Below are 22,937 nucleotides of genomic sequence, written 5' to 3' on the forward strand. Positions count from 1 at the left end.
TCTCAGCCGCTACAGCAATGGACGCAACCCGGAAAAACTATCGGCATGGATTTTTGCTGACTTTTCTGGCAGTCAACTATCAGTGCCGATTAATCGACAAAACCAATCAATTGGTCGACCTCTATCTGCTCCCATGATGCTGTATTTATACCTGACAATGTGCTGTGTTTATATGAGCAGTAATGGTAGAGCAGCAGGGCGTTTGGTGTCATTTTTTTTTTCACTGGCAAAACCAGCTAACAAACTGATTTAGGAATCCAAACCTCTTCCTCATAAACACCAGACCTGCAGAGGTTTGAGACAAAAGAGCTCACACCACAACATACAACCTTAAATACAACCTTGAGCTGAGTGTCCTTAAAGCAGCATAGACAAACAGGAAGACGAGGGGAGATGAAGCGCATAGAAGATGAAATAAAAATAAAAGACTGAAGGAGAAAGTCTTGGTGGAGACTATACAGAAGAATAAAACCGACCCCTGTAATTAAGCTAATTTTATACTATGCAGGATAAACAACTTAAAAATATGGGTCAGAAATGGCCCATATATCTGACCTATATATCTATTTATTAATTTGTATATAATAGGGCTGTCACGATATTAGAATTTTCATATCATGGTTATTGTGGCCATAAGAATTCATGATATCAATATATCGTGATATCTATAGAAACCTTGGGGGTGGGGGGTGGGGCGTATCAATCAAATTATTTTTTACTTTTGTTTGAGTTTTTCTTTTTCACCCAACAAACATAAGGATACTGATAAATGCAGGGCACAAGTCTCTGGCTTTCTCCATCTTCTTTGAAGCTCCAATGAAATAACAAGAGTGAAAATACTGTCAAGTTCAAAAGAATGATGAATACAAATTAATGGTAACACTTTACAATAAGATGCCATTTGTTAACTGTTGAAAAACCCATGACATAGTAATTGTAGCTCCACCCATTGTTGACAGCTGCACCCTATTCTGACTCCAATTAAGGGCCTTTAAAAAGGGTTGCTTTAGAGCAGCAATCAGTTCACTTCTTGTTGATTGCTCTGGATTCTTTCATATGGTGTTGTGGCTGTGTACAGATGTAAGTTTATTGTTTGTTTTGTATGGTTTGGGTTTTTGTTTGTAATTTCTTTGATTGTTTATCTTTATTTGTTTATCTTGTTTAAGTTCAGAAACCAGTCTGATACACCTGTGGAAAGAATGATGTACTGGCATTGGTGAAATAAACGTGCAAATGGATGTTGCCTCAAGGTGTTTTAACTGACATCCCATTGTGATGCTCCCCCTACGAATAAGCAGTATCCTAAGAGTCTTTTACATTAACATTTATGTATTAACTAACATGAATGAACTATGAACGATGCATTTATTAAACAATATATTCATCTTTGTTAATGTAAATTAAAAATAGTCACTCATTGTTCATGTTAGTTCACAGAAACACACTTGTGATTTTTAATATTGCATAAGTATATGCTGAAAATAACACGAACTAAGATTAATAAATGCTGAGGAAATAATGTTCATTATTATTTATTTATGTATATTAACTAATATAATTAACTAATGAACCTTTAGAATAATGACCGCAGATGAGACATTAAGTCCATGGCACTGCTACCAACTGTTAATAGATTTGAATAAAGAAATAAAGTGTTACTACGCACAGGCTGTATTGATTCCAAATACAAAAATAAGACGAGTAAAGAAAATGCGGTACTTATTAAAATAATCACCCATTACTTAAATATATGAACACAGAAAACCACTGTTAACGGGTTAATATAATGTTTCCCATTCTATGACTGGTAAAATAATAGCATCTTACTTTGACAAACAGGGCTGTCCTGAAATATGAAGTTGTGCATTTCTTGTACCATTAAGAAAATAAAGAGTACAACTAACACAGACTCACCTTTGCCTTAAATATTACTAGAGAAAAAAGAGAGAGATAGAGTTTGAAAGAGGTGTCCACCTTAGACAAACAGAAATACACAGTCACTGGTTTGGCACTTTAAGTGAACATAACTAAAACATGTCTTGACTGCTCTGAGTGAGACTAAGTTGGAAACTTTTCTTCATCTGTACAGACAACTACAAGCATACTGGATGTATCTTTCAAGCACTTTTTAAAAAGGGATTAATTGTTTGCACAAAATGAAAATTCTGTCATCGTTTACTCACCCCCATGTCATTCCTCATATCCACCAAAGCTCTTCTGAAGAAGAACTGTTTTTATACTTGCAATAAAGGTTAATGGGATCCAAAACAACTTTTCTCAAAAATCTTGTTAGTCATACATGTTTGAAACAACATGAAGGTAAGTAAATAATGGCAGAATTTTTATTTCTGGGTTAACTATCCTTGTAACTTATGAAGCGATGAGCTCAAGAAAAACCATCAACAAATCACCACCTAATGCGGGGTGTTTCGTAACATCAAGACACAATGTGACCATCAGTACTTGAAGCCCACTGCTGTCAAATGAATGGGCAGCCATTGGCTCGACCCCACCTCCATGTGAGCTTTGTCGTGTGCCTTTGATTTACAATGTCATGCTCAATCCAAATGAGCAGCTGTAAGTCCAAATAGGTTTGATCAAGTTGACTGATGGACCTTTGATTGAGATCAAGAAATCTCTCTGTGAGAATAATTTCTTGCAATTTTGTGAGAGGGATTTACAAATATACACTCTGATACTTGTACTGGTAACGACAAACAGTTGGTACAGTCGTTTTGAAATATATGACTCATTGAACTAATTGAACATTGAAGTAAAAAAATTGAAATATCCTTGAAAAAAGCTCAGCGTTTTAATGTAAGGCAGTATCAAAACTATCCATTAAACCTCTATATTTGAGGGTTTTAAAACAGTCTGCATTTAGCTCTAAGATCATTGCAAGATACAGCATGCGCGAGTGCTATATTGTTTTGGGACCTTGTTGGTTAGAGAAGAGATCTACCCTTAAGTGCTTGCCACCACTCCAACACAGAATACAGTGCCAAGTGCATGAAGTATAACATCAACAAAATCACAAAAACATTTTACAATCTTGATCAAATAGAACTACTTCAGGGAACTAGCACTATTGAGCAAGAGACCCTGAAGAGTAGACATGAAGCAGTGTTTATGCACATTAATTGCTGCTTGTGTGAGCAAAGATGGAGAAGAATTTGCTTCCTTCTCATTGTCATTGACCTTTGCCCAGTGACTCGTGCGGTATGTTGCACTGGCCCAGTTTTAGAATGAGCCTGTTGAAATCCATTGCAAGTGGTGTTGGTTCCTGTCCCTATCATCACCAAGAAATGTCACCACGCTCCATGTTTGTGAGTGTAACTCAGCAGGTGGTTGGTATGGTGTGTTTCACTAATGGAATAGAGGTCACGTCTTTTCTTCTCACCCTTGAAAAAGCATCTTTCCTGTGTATGTTGGCCCCAAACAGCTGACGGAAAACAAAAAAGTCAAGGTGAAAGGACAGTTACTGTTCCTCTGTCACTGTTATTTTGTATATGTGATGTCTTGATAATATTGTATGTATAAAATACTTTGAACTTTTACTTTGAAATTTGAAATTGAGGGAAAAAGAAGGCCGGATGAAATGTCAAATCAATGAAACAGATGGGGAAAAGTATAAAGAGGACGTACAAGAGAGAAAATAGAGCAAGGGAGAGGAGTCATGAAGGACACAGAGAGTGAGCGAGTGCAATGTAACGAGAGAGGACACCCAGAAATGGATGGATGGAGTGATATGAATATAGAGAGAGAGAGTGAAAAAGAAATAGAATTCTAGAGAAAGGAGAGTGATAACCCTGGCTCCTCTTCCATGACTGAGGAGGGAGCGGCCTCTGTGGGCTCCTGCTGTAACCATAGAAACGGTTAGAAGAGGAAGTGGCAGAAAATAGAGTGTGGCTTTGCTGAGCCCTGCAGTCCTGCAGCAGCACTAGTAGGAGCAAGTGAAAAGTGAAAATTATACTAGTGTAAGTCCAAAGAAAAGAGAAGAGAGACTAGCAGGGAAGAGAAAAACAAAGAGAAGAGTCTGGAATAGAAGTTAAGGAGAGTAAGTGAGACAAGGCTAGTAAAAATGAGTAGAGGATGAAAACAAAAAGATCTAGAGTAGGAGAGGTGAAAGATGTAGAGACTTAAGAAGAGAGATGCTTTTAGTATATCTCACATGTATGCGATGGGAGAATAAAAAAAGGAGAGTGAAACAGACAGAGAGAGGGAGAGAGTGAAGGAGAGAGGAGTAATTGCAATGACCCTGGAGAAAACAGAGGAGAGGAAGAGGAGTGAATGTAGAGGAGACTGGGAGAGGGAGGGAGGGTGGAACGTTCCAGAGAAAAAGGAGAAGAGCGAGTACACAGTGCAACCAAGAGGGAAGAGAGGGAAGGAGATAGTGAAAGACTGAGAAATGGATGTTCGGTTCTTTGCTTTCTGAGATATGGTATGGTACATAGGTTCACCTTTGACCTGTGTGCTAATGACTTTATTTGGCCATAAGTACTATTCTAAAGTATTGATTAAAAAACAGTAATGAAACTTCACAAAATGAAGGCAATCTTAGGTGAACTGCTGTTCTCAGTAGATTTTAATCAGACCTTAGTACTATCGTGAAATATTACTACAATGTAAAATAATTGTTTTCTATTTGAATATATTTAAAAATGAAATTTATTCCTGAAATAGCAAAGCTGAGTTTTCAGCAGCCATTAAACCTGTCTTCAGTGTCACATAATCCTTTAAAAAACATTCTAATAAGCTTATTCCGTACTCAAGAAATATTACTTATTTTTTTTAATCAATGTTAAAAACAGTTATGCTAATTAATATTTTTGTGGAAACTGATTTTTCATCATACTGACCACCAAATTTTGAATGGTAGTGTACGATGAGGACAGTTTCTGTTATGTAATGTACTTAACAAAACTAAAGCTAATAATGGCACAGCTATTAAAAGAGGTGATGTTATGCTAGCCACAGCTGCAGACCCCACACCTGCACCTCACCCTCAGTATTCACTCTACTGTCAAATTAATATTGCACACAAAAATGTCAAAAACTGGCTGAAATCATCTGTTCCTGTTTGATTGGCTGGCTTTTTATAGCTTGTCTATACACTATAATATCCACAATTTTTCTCTCTTGAATACACTTGGAGATTGCTGTGGCAATAATTACATTTGTGTTTTCCAGCCTGGCTTATTGTGACATAATCTGTTTTTTGTAAACTCTCACTTGCTTTACATGTGTCAAACATTTGTTTCTTTTCAGAAGCCCGTCTACATGAGATGTGAACTTTCCACCAGAATGGTACTGGTGTCGATGTTGTTGCTCAGATTGGGAATCTGTTACATTTTCTCAGAGCCAAGCCCATGTTTCCTTTGACTTGAGAGGTGAACAGTGACCTGACTAACCTGGCCACAAACAGACTGTCCTTCATATTTCTTTAGAGTATTAGGCCACGTATTCACCAAAGTGTTGAAAACGCCAGCACTTTGCTGAAATCTCCCAGCTGTGAGCGCTTGAGAGTGCAGGGTTTTTTCAGTTGAGATGCTGTGGTTGCTATGATACAGAATATCCGCTGAAGTAATATGGCAGAATCATTCTCCAAGTCTTAGTTTTCATAACAATAATATGGTAGTCTGGCAATTCCATCTGGTAAAGAAGTAAATACTCGGAGACAAGCAATATTAACTTCTCCATTGTTGTTCAGTTCAGTCGTAGTACAAGCAAGGTGTGATGGTTGGTTGGTATTAGTCCCACCCCTCCTCCACTGTGATTGGTTAGAAGAGTAAAAAGAGACTGTGATGAGCGCTGCGTTTTACCCAAAGTTGAACATTGATCAACTCTTGGCCCTGCGTTTAAAAAAATGTGGTGCTCCCATTGAAAGCAATTTCAAAAATATACTAGCCAAAAAAAATATTGTCTTTTAGATGGATAGAGAAAATAAAGTGGCTGAAGAAGCTATCCTAGATGACTAATAATAAACAGCACATATATCAACTGGCCCAGAGCAACCTTCTCTATGGTGGAAATGCACAGAACGGGTCTGGATTAGTCACCACCATCATCACTGTATAAGAGTGTCTGAGAGATATTCATTGCTAATCCTGGTTCATTATGTCCCATTGAGCTGCATGTATGTATGTCTGCTGGCTGGTTTGACAGATTGATGTCTGGTCAGCTGTCTGGACACTTGGCCTGTACACAGACTTCAACACTAAGACACGTGGCTGTCAATGACTGCTTTATCTCACTGAGACAGCGTTGGGTGGTGACTAGATGGGGGTCTTATTGTGTGAGCTTGTACGTGTACGTGTGCAAGTGATTGGAAGGGGGGGATTAAACAGCTGTGGTCAAAAGACGGATAGAGGGAGGTGCCAGATTTAGCTTGCCAGATGGATGGACTGACTGTTTCCTTCTTTAAACCCCATTCTTTCAATTTTTCTTCTCTTTCTTTCTTGTGGAATAGAAATCTCTTTTCAGTTTCACTTTCTAAGCAGTTTACAGATGAGTTTGATAATGTAGACATAGGGGGCAAAAGTCTGAGACCACATTGAAAGAATCTAATTTAAACTTTGTTGGAAATAAACAAAGCTAGGTTTAAAAAATTGACATGTACCTTGTGACTGTACCGATGTCAGATGTTCTTGCTTTTATTGAAGCACACTATGCTCTTCAGATCATCTCAAATTATGCTGAAGAACATGATCAGCAGGTTTGACACTTGGGGCCTTATCATAGACCCGGCGCAATGCGACGCAAGGAGCAGCGCAAGTGTGTTTGCTAGTTTTAGTCCGGCGCTGCTCGCATTTTCCCGTCCAGCACCATGTCGTTTAAATAGCAAATGCATTTGCGCCCATTTGTGTACCCATGGGCGTGCTGGTCTAAAAAAGAGGTGTGTTCAGGCGCATTGCTATTTTAAGGAGCTGAAAATAGATTGCGGCATAGACCAACTCAAATCTGGTCTAAAGTCTGGCGCAAAACGCGAGTACACACTACTTATTAAACATAGGGACGCACAGCAGCAAACATGCCAAATATTACAAATTAAAGGATTGCAATGCATAAGATTTTTTTGTAGGCTAATTAAATATAAAAATGCCTACATGTCATAATTGATAGTCATCGCATGTATCAGAATTAGGCTATCTATTTGCTCCCACGGGAGCAGCTCCGTTTCATCTCATTCTGTCTTTGCGCTTGCCAAATTCCGCCGTGTAAATAGCAAATCCTTCATGGCATGAGCGCAACTGGCTCTTAAAGGGAATGGAAGATGAGACTCTGATTGGTTTATTGCACGTTACGCCCAAAAAGCACCCATTACTCATTAAATATATGTTATGGCATGACACCTATATCTGTTACTTAAGTAAACAGACAGGGTTTTATAATAAATTACATAAATTGGAGTAAAGGCTGATGAAATATATACATTTATACACTCACACATACATTACATACATTTTATCTATATATCTAAATAAAAACAGGCTCAGTATATATGACCCAAAGTAACTAGTAACTAACTACTTGAGTAGATTTTTTATCTGATACTCTTTTACTCTTACTCAAGTAACTATTCAAGACTAGTACTTTTACTTTTACTTGAGAAAATATTTCTAGAAGTACTTTTACTTTTACTTGAGTACAGTTTTTGGGTACTCTACCCACCTCTGTTTATCTTTTACACACAAGCAATTTTAGTTTAACAGATATTATAAATAATTTATTGTAAATAAATATTAATGAATACAGATCATGTAATATAAATAAGCTGTAGTATCAAAAGATTGCACTATTTAAAAAATAAAAAATCTGACCTTACATGTTCGAGTGTCTATTACTATATATTTTCAAATGTATAAACTAATTTAACAAGTTTCACTTGTCACTGCACTGATAGAGCAATATTATTTATTTTATTTGTCCTCCTTCATTTTTCATATGACGTTTAAATTTGTCATATGTCATATTTGTCATCTCTTAACCTTTAGCAAAACTTTTAACCTTTAGTTTTGAATCTCGCTGGGTCTCACGTGAGAAGTAAATCAAACTTGCTTTGTGTTGCTCGTGATTGGCTGTTCACCAGTGGTGTCACACATTCAAGTGCACGCGCTCCACAAACTCAGGATCAAAGCCTGAGTTGACATAGAAAGTTGATGAACAGCATCATGGTACCAACAAAGCCAGATTGGAGAGGTTTGGTTTTGTCAACGCAAAACTAATCATGTAACTCTGAATTTGTTCAGCTACCATCATGGTACAGGCCTCAGTAAAGGTCATTTAATGTTAATGACATCACAAAATTTACCAGTATTTTGAAGTTGATGTGTAAATGGTGCTTTACTAGATAAAAGACGAAATGCCGTTGCCTGTTTACTGTTATATGATCAAAAATAATTCACATTACTTTATAGGTATAATACACTACTGTTAAAACATAATGAGTTCATGAGGTTTTTAAAGAAATAATACTTTTATTCAGGATTTATTAAATTGATCAAAAGTGACAGTAAATACTTAAAGATACAAAAGATTTCTACTTTAAATAAATGCTGTTCTTTTGAACTGTCTGTTAAATATTAAGTAGCACAGCTGTTTTCAACATTGATAATAAGAAATGTTTCTTCTGTGGGAAATTCACGTATTAGAATGATTTCTGAAGGATCATGTGACACTGACAACTGGATGCTGAAAATTCTTAAATTGTAGTTATATTTCTCAATATTAGAAATACAGGCATCTCGCCAGCAAGCGATCACAGATCTGAATTTAGCAGCTGATGATATGACTCACTGAACATACTCGCGTGATTGTGATTGTATTAAAATTAATAAAATCTTAATCGGCTATTTTTTGTCTTTTGGAAGCTGCATTCAACTTGGTTCCCTTCTGTTATAAGTCACACATACAACAAACTAATGTCACAGTGGTATTGTGTACTGTAATCGAATATATCCCAAGTTATTACCTGTTAAACAGTAGACAGCACACGCAGTGTTCATCTAATAAGGATCTCCATCGCAAGCAAATAATAGCCTTTGCAGATTTGCTTTCAATTCAGTGCAGTTCCATAGCCACGTTTTCAACGCTGCTGATGTTCTTAAACGTTAAAACTCTGAGTGAACCGCTTCAGATGCTCAGCGCGTGCGGCAGGGAACTGAATGAATCATTCAAACTGATTCATGAACCAATTCACTCGTTTGCCAATTGGTTTGATCAACCCTTTGAACAGAATTGACTCAAAAGAATGAATCATTCGCGAATGGGCATCGCTCATTGCCCAGAAAAAAGTAGACTGCGCGTTTGGAATAAACTGAAGCATTTATAACATTTATTGCATTAAGATAAAGTAACGTGAGGAACGTCGCCCACAGTAACGAAGTAAAAGTACAGATTTTTCCCAAAAAATTTACTCAAGTAAGAGTAAAAGTACCCATCTTTAAATATACTCCAAAAAGTATTAGTTACCCCAAAAAATTACTCAAGTAAATGTAACTCGTTACTACCCACCTCTGAAGATAAACAATAATAATAATAATAATAATAATATGAATCACAATAATTATATAAATCATAAAATGACTCAGTAATTATCATTAAAGCCAGACTTCTTCAATCTTTTCTTCTTTTTTTTATAGCATTAGTGACCTTTTAATTTGGAGCAAGATAAACATGAGTGACTTTGTGTCAGACATGTGTCCCTTTTCTCACATCTGATTGGTCCAACTTCAGTTTGAGATTTCTAACCCAGAACATAACCTGCCCCGGAGCAGGTTACTATGACAATGAATGCCGCTAAAAGCCAAGCCACTTATGTGGTAACTAAAACCCAGGATTGGTGCAAACAAACCTGAAACTTACCTGGCTAGCCAGCTAATCTAGCTTCATGGTACAGGCCCCTGGTGTTGTATTTGTAAACATGGAGGGGTATATGGGGTAAGTGTTTTTTTTTTTATTTAAAATCTCAAGAGGGTCCCGACCTTACATTTAGTTACACATAATACAACTGAAATCAACACCTGTAAGCAATGCTTGGGTGCCTGCATATATATATATATATATATATATATATATATATATATATATATATATATATATATATATATATATATATATATATATATATATATATATGCAGGCACCCAAGCATTGCTTACAGGTGTTGATTTCAGTTTATCATGGAGCATTAAGGTTTATCACAAATTCAAAAACCTTACTCATCATTGTTTATTGTACTCTCGGGTTGGATGTCCTGCGTTGGCATCCCGTAGACTTAAGTATTGGTACTTATTTATATCTACTTCCTTCGTACTTGCAGCAGAATATCTTTCAAAAAGGTGTAAAGAATTATGAGCTTATATATATAAGCTATATAAGCTATATATATATAATATTATGAGATTATATATATAAGCTATATATATATGCTATAAGCTATATAAGCTATATATATATAATATTATGAGATTATATATATATATATTATATTATATATAATATATATATAATATCACACCGATAATATCACAATATTACACTTGCACTTCATTGTTTATGATAAGAGAATTCACGAGAGAACAGAATTCAGTCAGTGAGCAGTCGCACCGAACAACAAAACTCAGCGATGACTCATCTGAATGCCTCTGATTGGCCATTGCATTCAGAAATTCAGCAAAATCGTGTGTGATTGGTTATAATGTGCAATAATGTGTTATAATATAGCGGTCAAAGAAATGTGATGGAGCAAAAAATTCCTAATATTAATTCGATAATAATACTAGCCTGGTAATAATAATAATAAAAAAAAATAATAATATTGACAATTATAATTATTCTTTTTATCGCCTTTATATCATCAAAGACAATCTCAATATATAATCTCCGACAATGTCAATATACAATACTATCATCTATTGGCACAACCCTATATTGTTGGCCGAACTTTAGGAAACACAAACACAAACAGCACCATGTTCAAGCATAGATGTTTGCAGTGGTATCCAACAACACCACAAGCAAGGAAGAAAGGCTGGTAAGCATCATTTGTTGTCAGTGATATTTGGTAAGTTTTGTTTGGTTTTACCTCTAAGGAAATAGATGTAAGGAGACTGGCTTGATATTGTCAGATGCAGCCTCAGCCTTAATTGAATTTAGTTAATGACAAGTGTTTCTTTAAATCACAGGACCAGATCCACTCTGTGACCTTCCTGGAGTAAAACCAAAAGCCTATTTCATCTCCTCCTTTAGCTGTGGCTTCTTGAACTGGGCCACAGAAGTGAGTTGCTGGGAAACCAGGCATACACAGCCAAATTGCTCAGTTTTGCCAGATGTCTTGTAGAGTAAATCATGTAGCACTGGTGTCTGAACCAGCCCCACCACCTCCCCCAGCATACAGGGAGGCACGAACACATACACAGAGCTGCAGCTTGAGCTTCATACGGCTCTAAGGCCCTTTCATTGTCAGTCATAGACTAGAGCTCCAACTCTTGCCAGAAGCTATAGTGACACAATGGAGGCTCTGTTTTTAAACCGAAAGCATAGGGAACAGAATAAGTTCTTTCTCTTTTCTCTCTCTTTACATAACTATTTCTCTCTTTTTTCCTCATGAACACACACCCACATAATCAGTTAACCTTCCTCAGCTCCTCATAGTCCTTTAACGTGGATCCCTCAGTCAGGGAGATCCTGCTTTTTATGAACGTGACCTTGTCTGGTGTCAAAGAGCAACTGGTCCAACAGACAAACAGCTGTTTGAATGACATACCATGAGTCATATATATATAGGCAGCATTTATTTGATCATAATACAGTAAAAACTATATTATTGTGAAATACTATTGCAATGTAAAATAACTGTTTTCTTTTTTAATCTAGTTTAAATGTAATGCAATTACTGTGATGGCAAAGCTGAATTACAGCAGCCACTCCAGACTTCAGTCACATGATCCTTTAGAAATCATTCTAATATGCTTTTTTTCTCAAGAAAACATCTTCTTATTATTAGCATTTTACTCACTACTTAAAAGTAACAAGTTCTTACGAAATGAAAGTATTCATTTATTCAAAGAAAAAATATATATAATACATATGTGTGTACTGTAGTTATATTTACACTAAAGTACTTGCATTGGATTAAAGTATTAATCTCTCCTAGTTAGCTTTTGTCTAGGTGAGGAAACGTAGACTAGCAATTGCCTGCCAGCAGAAGGCCTTAGAGGAGAGCTATTGATTTGACCAGGAGGTCGGAGGGTCGACAGCTGCAGGGGAAGTGTGGATGGGGGAGAAAACAGCTAATGTGCTGGAGGAGGGGTGGCCTTCAGGTGAGCTTACCCTCAACACAGTAAATAATGGTTCCTTATTCAGACCTTGGAAATATAATCAGGTGTAGTTATAACTAAAACTAAAAAAAAAAAAGTAATAACAGAAATCACACATGTACTACACCAAAAAGCTACTAACCTATACCAATAGCTATAAAGATGCAACTTACAACTACAAGAAACAGTTCAGCAAAGTCTTTATTTGATATTGTACACTGGCAATGAAAGCCCATCACTGTGTAGAACGCCAAGCCATGAGAGTGCCGGGTTGCCCAGGTCATGTGGTGAAACGGCGAGTAATGCATGGAGGGATGTCGTCTCAACCTTCAGCCAGCTCTTCTCTCCTGTTATTGGAATATTAATCCAGGGGATCTGGAAAGAAGGATGACATCATGTGTGTGCCAGCGTCGTCTTGTGTGCTTTGCTGTGGATTCAACTGTCATGGCTAACAGAACCATTTCTGTGATTAACGGTCTTGCCGACCCCATCAAACACCCTACTTCCTGCCCAATATTCTCCCCTCCTTCTTTCTTTCTCTCTCTCTCTCTCTCTCTACTTTACTGAGTGTCCCAGCTGGCTGGTGTGTCTTTTTAGATAGGCAGAGTATGGTGTTGTGTGTGTGTGTGTGTCTGTTTGTGTGATTTGTATTAAAGAGAGTGGATGGTTGTTTGTTTGTGTATGTGTGCAGAAAATGTGCACGTGTTTGTCAAGAAGCATGATAGAGAGCAAGAATGCAGGCCCAGCGCCAGGACGCACCACTTGGGGTGCCATTTATATTTCTTGGGGGGGCCGAATTGGGGGTGGGGGTGGAGGTTGCGCTTAGTTTCAAGTGAATGCTTAAAATAAATTATTTGGGTAACATTTTACAATAACTAACACTTTAATGCACTTTAAAACATTAACTAATGGAACCTTATTGTAAAATGTTAAAATTATTTGTTATCATAAAATGGTTAGTTCCATTCAGCAGAAAAGCAAGCAGGTGCATGATTTGGCATGGCAGCCAATACAAATAATTAATAACTATTTCCTTACCTAAATCCTGCGTTTGGTCAACTGACCAGGCTCAGTTGCAGAATCACATCACTTTGTGCTTCTAAAATTAGGCTATTATCTTTTTCTATATACTGTAGTAGTTAGCTGTTTCTGTTTCATAAAACATACGTTTTATTTAAATTCTAAATATATTATTGTATACAGCATGGAAAGAGTGCTCCCTTTAAATTGATTAAAAACTGTCATTCATTCATCATGATCTCACAAAGTTCAGTTTTAACCAATGAATGTGACCACAATGAAACTTTTTTTAATGAAGTTGCGAGCATGAGAGAACTCAGCACTGTACAAAAAGAGGTGAGTGCGTGGATTCCAACCTAAACACATCTGATTTGCCATTTCATTGTAGAAATCAGCTAACATGTCTGTGATTGGCTACTTTGCTCCCTTCTCCAAAAATTTTAAAATCATTTGAAGCTTTCCAAAACAGAAGGGCAGATACACTGGATTGTTTGCCAAATCTATTTCGTTATGCTGATGTTACAAAGAAAACAGATCCTAGACCAGGAGTTATGGGCAGCTTTTCCATCTAAAAGCAATCAGTTAGACTATTTTACACTATGAGTTAGACTATTATACACACAAAACCATTGTTCGGCCAGCACAACAACAACAACAACAACAACAACAACAACAATTTACTACATCCTCCTACAGTATCTCTTCTCCACTGGCTCAAAGGACCATTAAGAGAGCTGTCAGAAAAGTGGCCTACTGCCCCCTTAAGGAAGGAGTGTGAATTGTAGCCGGGTTCAGGTTACTGAAACTTAAATTATAAGAAGTGATTACTTAATGCAAAATTAGTATCACTTAGAAATAAATGAACACTTCTAACCTTGATAAAAAGCTGTGTTTATGTTCATAAACTCTCCATACACAAACTAATTTAAGAGAGACAATAGGAGATGTCCTCTTGAATCTGCTGCGTATGCAAAGAGAGCAGCTAACTGAATTTTCTCACAAAAGCATTAGCATAATACTCATCAGAAAAGGGCAAAGCAGAAACAACTAATCGAAAAATAGAATGAATGAGAAACTCAGTGACCCAAACATGACTGAGCTTAGACTGTCAGCATGTGTCATCTGTGCCGGGCTCATTCTGTGTGACGGCTACAGCATAACTGAAGAGTAGATGTTAACAAAGGTGCTCATCAGCAATAACCATTTAGCATGTACTTTCCACCATTATCATTATTCATCTCTCGGGCATAACGTTCATGTGTGGGAGATTTCAGAAGTGATTATCGTGACAAGAGTTTGTGCAGTCATTGGTGGACTATTAGTCTTGTGCTCGAACCATGTCCAGCGCTGGCTTGGCATCAGATCTGAAATAGCTTTTGCAGCTAGTGTGTTTTTCTTCAATGTGGGAACTGTCAGACCAGAGAGAGGCTGCCGTTGGTTTATAAGGTTCATTCATTCAAGCGGCTTGAGTGCAAAGCTCATTCCTCTTCTCCCACAGTCGGCTCATCTCTATCTCTATCTCTAGCTATCTCTTCCAGCGCTGCTGCATCCCTCGTTCCCTCCTCTCCCTCTCAGCCTATTTTTGCGCACTCTGTTCGTTATCTAACCAAACCCAATGGATTCTTCTCAGTACTGCTAAGAGAAAATCAGTTTGCTTTTTTTCCTTCTCCTCTTTTTCTTGTCTAGGTCCCCACTGCCTCGCTCTGCTGCTCACCAGTTCTCCCCCCTCCCTTCCTCCCTCCGCCTCTCCCTGCTTTTGCTGGCTCTGCTTTCATTCTAACCTCCCCCTCCTCTTCCCTCAAGGGAATAAAGGTCATTGCGCAAATGATTACTCAGACCTCGGTAGCCATGGAAACGTGGTCATGTGACAGGGACAGGCATGCATCGAGCACAACAAAGGAGCCGATTAGTAAGCCAGCGATGGAAAGCTAGCGCCTGCCTTTGTGTGCTTGCGTTCTCTGTATTTCGCTCTATCTCTCCCTTTCTCTGCCTATGTGTTCAACTTGCTGGGGGAGGGAGAGAAGGAGTGCGCAAAAGAAAGCCTAGCATGCTGCTTCTACCAGCGTTTTGCTTTGTTTAAACTAGCAGTTTGATTAACGCTGACATTTAGGCGCATTTGCACAAGTTTATCGGTTTGACAAAAGAAGTATGTCAAGTCAAGTCACCTTTATTTATATAGCGCTTTAAACAAAATACATTGCGTCAAAGCAACTGAACAACATTCATTAGGAAAACAGTGTGTCAATAATGCAAAATGATAGTTAAAGGCAGTTCATCATTGAATTCAGTGATGTCATCTCTGTTCAGTTAAATAGTGTCTGTGCATTTATTTGCAATCAAGTCAACGATATCGCTGTAGATGAAGTGACCCCAACTAAGCAAGCCAGAGGCGACAGCGGCAAGGAACCGAAACTCCATTGGTGACAGAATGGAGAAAAAAACCTTAGGAGAAACCAGGCTCAGTTGGGTGGCCAGTTCTCCTCTGACCAGACGAAACCAGTAGTTCAATTCCAGGCTGCAGCAAAGTCAGATTGTGCAGAAGAATCATCTGTTTCCTGTGGTCTTGTCCTGGTGCTCCTCTGAGACAAGGTCTTTACAGGGGATCTGTATCTGGGGCTCTAGTTGTCCTGGTCTCCACTGTCTTTCAGGGCAGTAGAGGTCCTTTCTAGGTGCTGATCCACCATCTGGTCTGGATACGTACTGGATCCGGGTGACTGCAAGGACCCTCTGATCTGGATACAGACTGGATCTGGTGGCTAAGATGATCTCGGAATAAGAGAGAAACAGACAATTATTAGCGTAGATGCCATTCTTCTAATGATGTAGCAAGTACATAGGGTGTTATGGGAAGTGTTCCCGGTTCCGGTTTACCTAATTAATGCAGCCTAAAAATCCTTTAACGGATTTGGATATTAAAAGCATATTAGTATGTTATGTGTAAGCCAGGTTAAAGAGATGGGTCTTTAATCTAGATTTAAACTGCAATAGGTATTATCAAATTGCCTGAGTTTTGAGAACGTAGCGGACGTAGAGGATTATAATGTAAAAGGAGCTCATTCAAATACTGAGGTGCTAAACCATTCAGGGCTTTATAAGTAATAAGCAATATTTTAAAATCTATACGATGTTTGATAGGGAGCCAGTGCAGTGTTGACAGGACCAGGCTAATATGGTCATACTTCCTGGTTTTAGTAAGAACTCTTGCTGCTGCATTTTGGACTAGCTGTAGTTTGTTTACTAAGCGTGCAGAACAATCACCCAATAAAGCATTACAATAATCTAGCCTTGAGGTCATAAATGCATGGATTAACATTTCTGCATTTGACATTGAGAGCATAGGCCGTAATTTAGATATATTTCTGAGATGGAAAAATGCAGTTTTACAAATGCTAGAAACATGGCTTTCTAAGGAAAGATTGCGATCAAATAGCACACCTAGGTTTCTAACTGATGACGAAGAATTGACAGAGCAACCATCAAGTCTTAGACAGTGTTCTAGGTTATTACAAGCAGAGATTTTAGGTCCTATAATTAACACCTCTGTTTTTTTCAGAATTTAGCAGTAAGAAATTACTCGTCATCCAGTTTTTTATATCGACTATGCATTCCATTAGTTTTTCAAATTGGTGTGTTTCACCGGGCCGCGAAGAAATATAGAGCTGAGTATCAGCATAACAGTGAAAGCTAACACCATGTTCCCTGATGAGATCTCCCAAGGGTAACATATAAAGCGTGAAGAGTAGCAGCCCTAGTACTGAGCCTTGAGGTACTCTATACTGCACTTGTGATCGATATGATACATCTTCATTCACTGCTACGAACTGATGGCGGTCATTTAAGTACGATTTAAACCATGCTAATGCACTTCCATTAATGCCAACAAAGTGTTCAAGTCTATGCAAAAGAATGTTGTGGTCAATTGTGTCAAACGGCGCACTAAGATCCAATAAAACTAATAGAGAGATACACCCACGATCAGAGGATAAGAGCAGATCATTTGTAACTCTAAGGAGAGCAGTCTGAGTACTATGATACGGTCTAAATCCTGACTGGAAATCTTCACATATACCATTTTTCTCTTAGAAGGAATATAATTGTGAGGATACCACTTTTTCTAGTATCTTGGACAGAAAAGGGAGATTCGAGATTGGTCTATAATTAACTAGTTCTTTGGGGTCAAGTTGTGGTTTTTTGATGAGAGGCTTAATAACAGCGAGTTTGAAGGTTTTGGGGACATATCCTAATGACAATGAGGAATTTATAATTGTCAGAAGAGGATCTATGACTTCTGGAAGCACCTCTTTTAGGAGCTTAGATGGTATAGGGTCTAACATACATGTTGTTGGTTTAGATGATTTAACAAGTTTATACAATTTTTCCTCTCCTATAGTAGAGAATGAGTGGAACTGTTCCTCAGGGGGTCTATAGTGCACTGTCTGATGCGATACTGTAGCTGACGGCTGAATGGTTGCAATTTTATATCTAATAGTATCGATTTTAGAAGTAAAGTAGTTCATAAAGTCATTACTGCTGTGGTGTTGGGAAATGTCAACACTTGTTGAGGTTTTATTTTTCATTAATTTAGCCACTGTATTGAATAAATACCTGGGGTTATGTTTGTTTTCTTCTAAAAGAGAAGAAAAGTATTCGGATCTAGCAGTTTTTAATGCTTTCCTGTAGGATAGGTTACTTTCCTTTCCTTAAGCGTAAAGGAGCAACTTTATTTAAAGTGCTAGAAAAGAGAGAGTCCATAGTTTTTGTTACATCATCAAGTTGTTCTGAGGTTTTGGATATGCTAAGGAATTTGGATACATCAGGAAGATAACTTAAAAAGCAGTCTTTTGTGGTAGAAGTGATGGTTCTACCATACTTGTAACAAGAAGTAGAATTTACAATTTTGGCTATATGAAGTTTGCACAAAACTAAATAATGATCTGAGATATCATCACTTGGCTGCATAATTTCAACACTATCAACATCAATTCCATGTGACAGTATTAAATCTAGAGTATGATTTCGACAATGAGTAGGTCCTGAAACGTGTTGTCTAACCCCAATAGAGTTCAGAATGTCTATAAATGCTGATCCCAATGCATCTTTTTCATTATCAACATGGATATTAAAATCACCAACTATTAAAACTTTATCTGCAGCCAGAACTAACTCGGATGTAAAATCACCAAACTCTTTAATAAAGTCTGTATGGTGCCCTGGTGGCCTGTATACAGTAGCCAGTACAAACATAACAGGATTTATCATTAACATTTGTTTCTCTGGATAATGTTATATGAAGCACCATTACTTCAAACGAGTTATACTTGAAGCCTGCCCTCTGAGAAATCCTGAAAACGTTGTTATAAATTGAAGCAACACCTCCCCCTTTGCCTTTTAGACGAGGCTCATGTTTATAACAGTAATCTTGGGGGGTGGACTCATTTAAAATAATGTAATCATCAGGTTTTAGCCAAGTTTCTTTCAAACAGAGCACATCTATATTATGATCAGTGATCATATTATTTACAAAAAGTGTTTTCGTAGAAAGGGATCTGATATTCAATAAGCCAAGCTTTTTATTTTGTTTATCCATATTGCATCTGTTTTTTATTTGTTGAACCTCAATTAAATTGTTAATCTTAACTTGGTTTGGACGTTTTTTGTATTTTCTAGTTCGGGGAACAGACACAGTCTCTATAGTGTGATATCTAGGTGAAAGAGTCTCTATATGCTGAGAATTAACTGACCTCTGTGACGTGAGGCAGCTAGCAGACGGTCGGTTTAGCCAGTCTGTCTGCTTCCTGACCTGGGCCCCAGTTAGTCAAGTATAAACACTAAGACTATTTGCCATATTTCTAGAGAGAAGAGTGGCACCACCCCAGGAGGGATGAAGACCATCTCTTTTCAACAGGTCAGGTCTGCCCCAAAAGCTCGTCCAATTGTCTATGAAACCTATGTTATTCTGTGGGCACCACTTAGACATCCAGCCATTGAGTGATGACAATCTCCTATGCATCTCGTCACCACTGTAAGCAGGGAGGGGACCAGAGCATATTACAGTGTCTGACATCGTGCTTGCAAATTCACACACCTCTTTAATGTTATTTTTAGTGATCTCCGACTGGCGAAGTCGAACATCATTAGCGACGGCATGAATAACAATCTTACTGTATTTACGTTTAGCATTAGCCAGCACTTTTAAATTTGCCAAGATGTCAGGCGCTCTGGCTTCCGGTAAACATTTGACTATGGTGGCTGGTGTCTCTATATTCACATTCCGTACAATAGAATCACCAATAACTAAGGCACTTTCATCAGGTTTCTCAGTGGGTGCATCACTGAGTGGGGAAAACCTGTGTCCTAAATTTTTAAACCTTAATTGAAAAGGCCGCTTCATTGGGTGAATTAATTGTAGAAGGTGACATCAGGGATACACTAATGATGGTAAAACAAAGTTTTTAACAAAGTTCCTGTCAAGAACATTCAACTGACTCTGTGGCCATATTGGCAAAGCCTCTGGACAGCTATTTTGGGTGGGAAAGACCAACTCCTACCTATTTGAATGGGAAAATAACAGCTGGCCCAACTCAAATTTAAATAACATATTGATGCTATAGTCGATGTCAAATTTGATTGCAGATTTGAAACTTTGTTTCTTATTTTTAGTAAACTTAAGTAGCTCTCAAGCGGATATTTAAGGTCAGTCCTGCCGATGCACATGTACAATCCTAAGCAGGAGTCTCAAGTTTCTGTTAATTAAGGCCTCCAATTGTATCTACAGTGATGAAACCAATTGGTGATTGGCTCTTTTAGTTATAAGGTGGGACTTGCATCACCAGAGCTGCCTTGGAGCGACATATTATGCATTGCAGTTTCTTCCATTATTAGCAACTTGATGGAGACATACTTCTTTTTCATAATGTGATCATCCTAGCTGTAAGTGTGCAATTATGTAGCAGTGTAATTTAGAAGTTACAAATGGGTTTAAAGACACATTGGATATAAAACAGTTTGTTTACATAATGTAAAATTATTCAAATTAATCCATACTTGGTGTATTTTGTCAAAAGTTAACAAAATATGTTATTTATTCCCCATAAGGTAGTAGCTGAAAATACTGTATTGTAATATTGTTTTTTCCCCCCTGATATAAGGATCTTTAGAGTAAATTCCACTATTGCTGGTCATAATTACTAATCTACTCATTCTCTCTGCAGAAAGCTACCAGGGTGCCTTCCCTAAGAGAGGAACGTCACATTTTTGGTATCTTTTCTCATTGTCAGTGGTGGCTTTGTTTAAATGAAACTGTCAAGGCTTTGAAACTCACACCAGCTTATCTAATATGAGTACCTGCAGTTAATGAACTCGAGCTAAAGGAAACCAATTAAACATATTTAAAAATTATTTGGAGTCAATAGAAGTCCTGTAAGGTATGAATCAGCCTTTAAAAGTGCACTTACAATTAACTCTACAAAGTAATCTCACCAATTTCAAGCCATTTTCCTCTTATTTATAAAAAAAAAACAGTCACAGGCACACACCTTTTTTTTTTTTCACGACTGTCTCTAAATGTTATGTTTTTACTAGCCAGATGCGATGTTAGATTTTTGATATCCTAGCTTTTCGTATAACCTGTTCCAGTTTCAAACCAGGCTCATTGAAAAAAAAACACGTGCGATGACATGTTGGACATTTTGTTGCTTATTGCAGGTTTTGCAACACTTTTTGAAGTGAATTGACCAGTGAGTGGCACAAAGCATGCTCATGCTCATAACAGATTAACATAAAACTCACAACTTTATTGCAATTTCAATATGTTGATTGTACGTTACGTCAGTAATGACATCAGTTATGACTGGTGAGTGGTGCTAAAAGGTTAATGCTCTATCGCATTACTACACTAAACCTAAACAAGCAAATGTGAGATAAAAACATAATTGCATGCATTCATGCCATTATAGCTTGCTTCTATAAATCTTTGAGTTTTTTTATTGTCAGATGTAAAAAAAAAAAAAAAGGTAAAAGCATGGTAAAAGCACTATGGTAAAAGCATTTTGAGGTCATAACATAGAACTGTACTAGGAACCTTGCAAGAATAAGTCTTAATTAACTGATGATCCATAGGGTTGCACCGGCTATTCGAAAGTTGTTATTTAAATTAGAATGTTAAGTCCACACTAGACAATTAGTAACTACTAGCTAGTTTGTAATTACATCTACAGTATATGTTATTCAGTTGCTTTTAAAGCAGGACGTAACTAGTAGTTTGTAAGCTCTCCGTAAAGTATGCATAATATGATGTTTACCCTAAATGATGAAATAGAAGCCTTCAAATACACAAGCATAACTTGTTTAAATGATGTGCATTTAAATTTATCCTTCATTCAACAACTCAACTAACAAAAAATAAATTTTCATTGAAAACTGTACTACTTAATCATGAATGACATTAGCCTATAGGTAAGCTATTTTTATATGTAAATAATATGTTACATAATTATATGTAAATGTCAGAAACATCATATATGTCGAAAGGATTGAAGGTTGTTGGGTAAAAGAAAAGCATATTGATGCAGTTCATTCAGTCTGCTATTTTTTTCCAGCCATTACTCCTGACCGGAAAATATATAGTTTATATAGAGTTATGGTTTAACTAAGAGTAATGTTGCAAAAAAAAATATTTTGTAGTGCATAAGTTGTAATTTAGTGCCCATTTATGTCAAAATTAGGTTAACTTGTAACTTGCGTACAGTATGTGCAACCAGCCCCAGTCCCTGTAAACATAATTAGTTAGAAAAGGATTATCCGTTGTTGTTTTCCTGTCACAAGTGTTAATTTCTGTCAGAAACTGCACTGAGTTATATGTATAGGTACATGTTTTGAAGTCAGAAATGTAGGTAGGAAAATTTTCAAATGAACCCGTGTTGTCCAGTTAATGTTATGCACCTTAAACTTGTAAATTATCCTTGGATAAAGAGAATTTCTCTTAACTATGTGGTTTTAGATTTTGACAGGACAGAAGAGTATCCTGAACATTTCATCTTAGCACTGTTTTTGCACACTGTGTATATACGTGGGGGCAAGCATGTGCATGTGACTGTGTTTGCGTGTTTCAAGGGATGGTGTATCAGATTGCCTTTGAAGCAAAAAAAAACATGAGTTGAGTCTGGGCACACACTCTGTTATGACTGCACAGCTGTTTCCAAAGCTCAGCAGCAGACAGAGAGGCCTGTGGGTTAGTCCAGGGGCCTGTGGGTGGGGGCTGATGGGTACGGCTGCAGCCAACTGGCCCTCATGTTTGGCCTTCTTGGTTATTAAGTGCTATGGCGGAGCTGGAACCAGACTGTCCAAAGCCAAAGGGCTAGATGGACAATAAATGTGGAGTGTTTGAATTTGTCCAGAGGAAAGTATAATAGATTTGAGGCTGCAGGTGAACTGTTATAGATAAATAGTAATTGTCAACAAAGAGACTGTGTGTGTGCGTGTGCATAAGAGAGATTATTTAAATTCAAATCATTTCATAATTTAAAAAAGAATAAAGATATTTTAGTGCGACTCAAATGATTGTGTGTAATGTTAACATATAAAAGAATAGTTTGAACA

At 37.4% G+C, this 22,937-nt stretch overlaps 1 long non-coding RNA gene across 1 annotated transcript; it reads left to right on the forward strand.

The window, feature by feature from the left end:
• The first annotated feature begins 20,196 nt into the window (after positions 1-20,196).
• LOC132130742 (uncharacterized) lies at positions 20,197-20,738 on the forward strand. The gene is made up of 2 exons (XR_009428768.1): positions 20,197-20,270; positions 20,552-20,738. It is a non-coding gene; the product is annotated as an uncharacterized LOC132130742 (long non-coding RNA).
• The last annotated feature ends 2,199 nt before the right edge of the window (positions 20,739-22,937 follow it).

This window comes from Carassius carassius, chromosome 4 (assembly GCF_963082965.1).
Source record: "Carassius carassius chromosome 4, fCarCar2.1, whole genome shotgun sequence".
NCBI classification, from domain to species: Eukaryota; Metazoa; Chordata; class Actinopteri; order Cypriniformes; family Cyprinidae; genus Carassius; species Carassius carassius.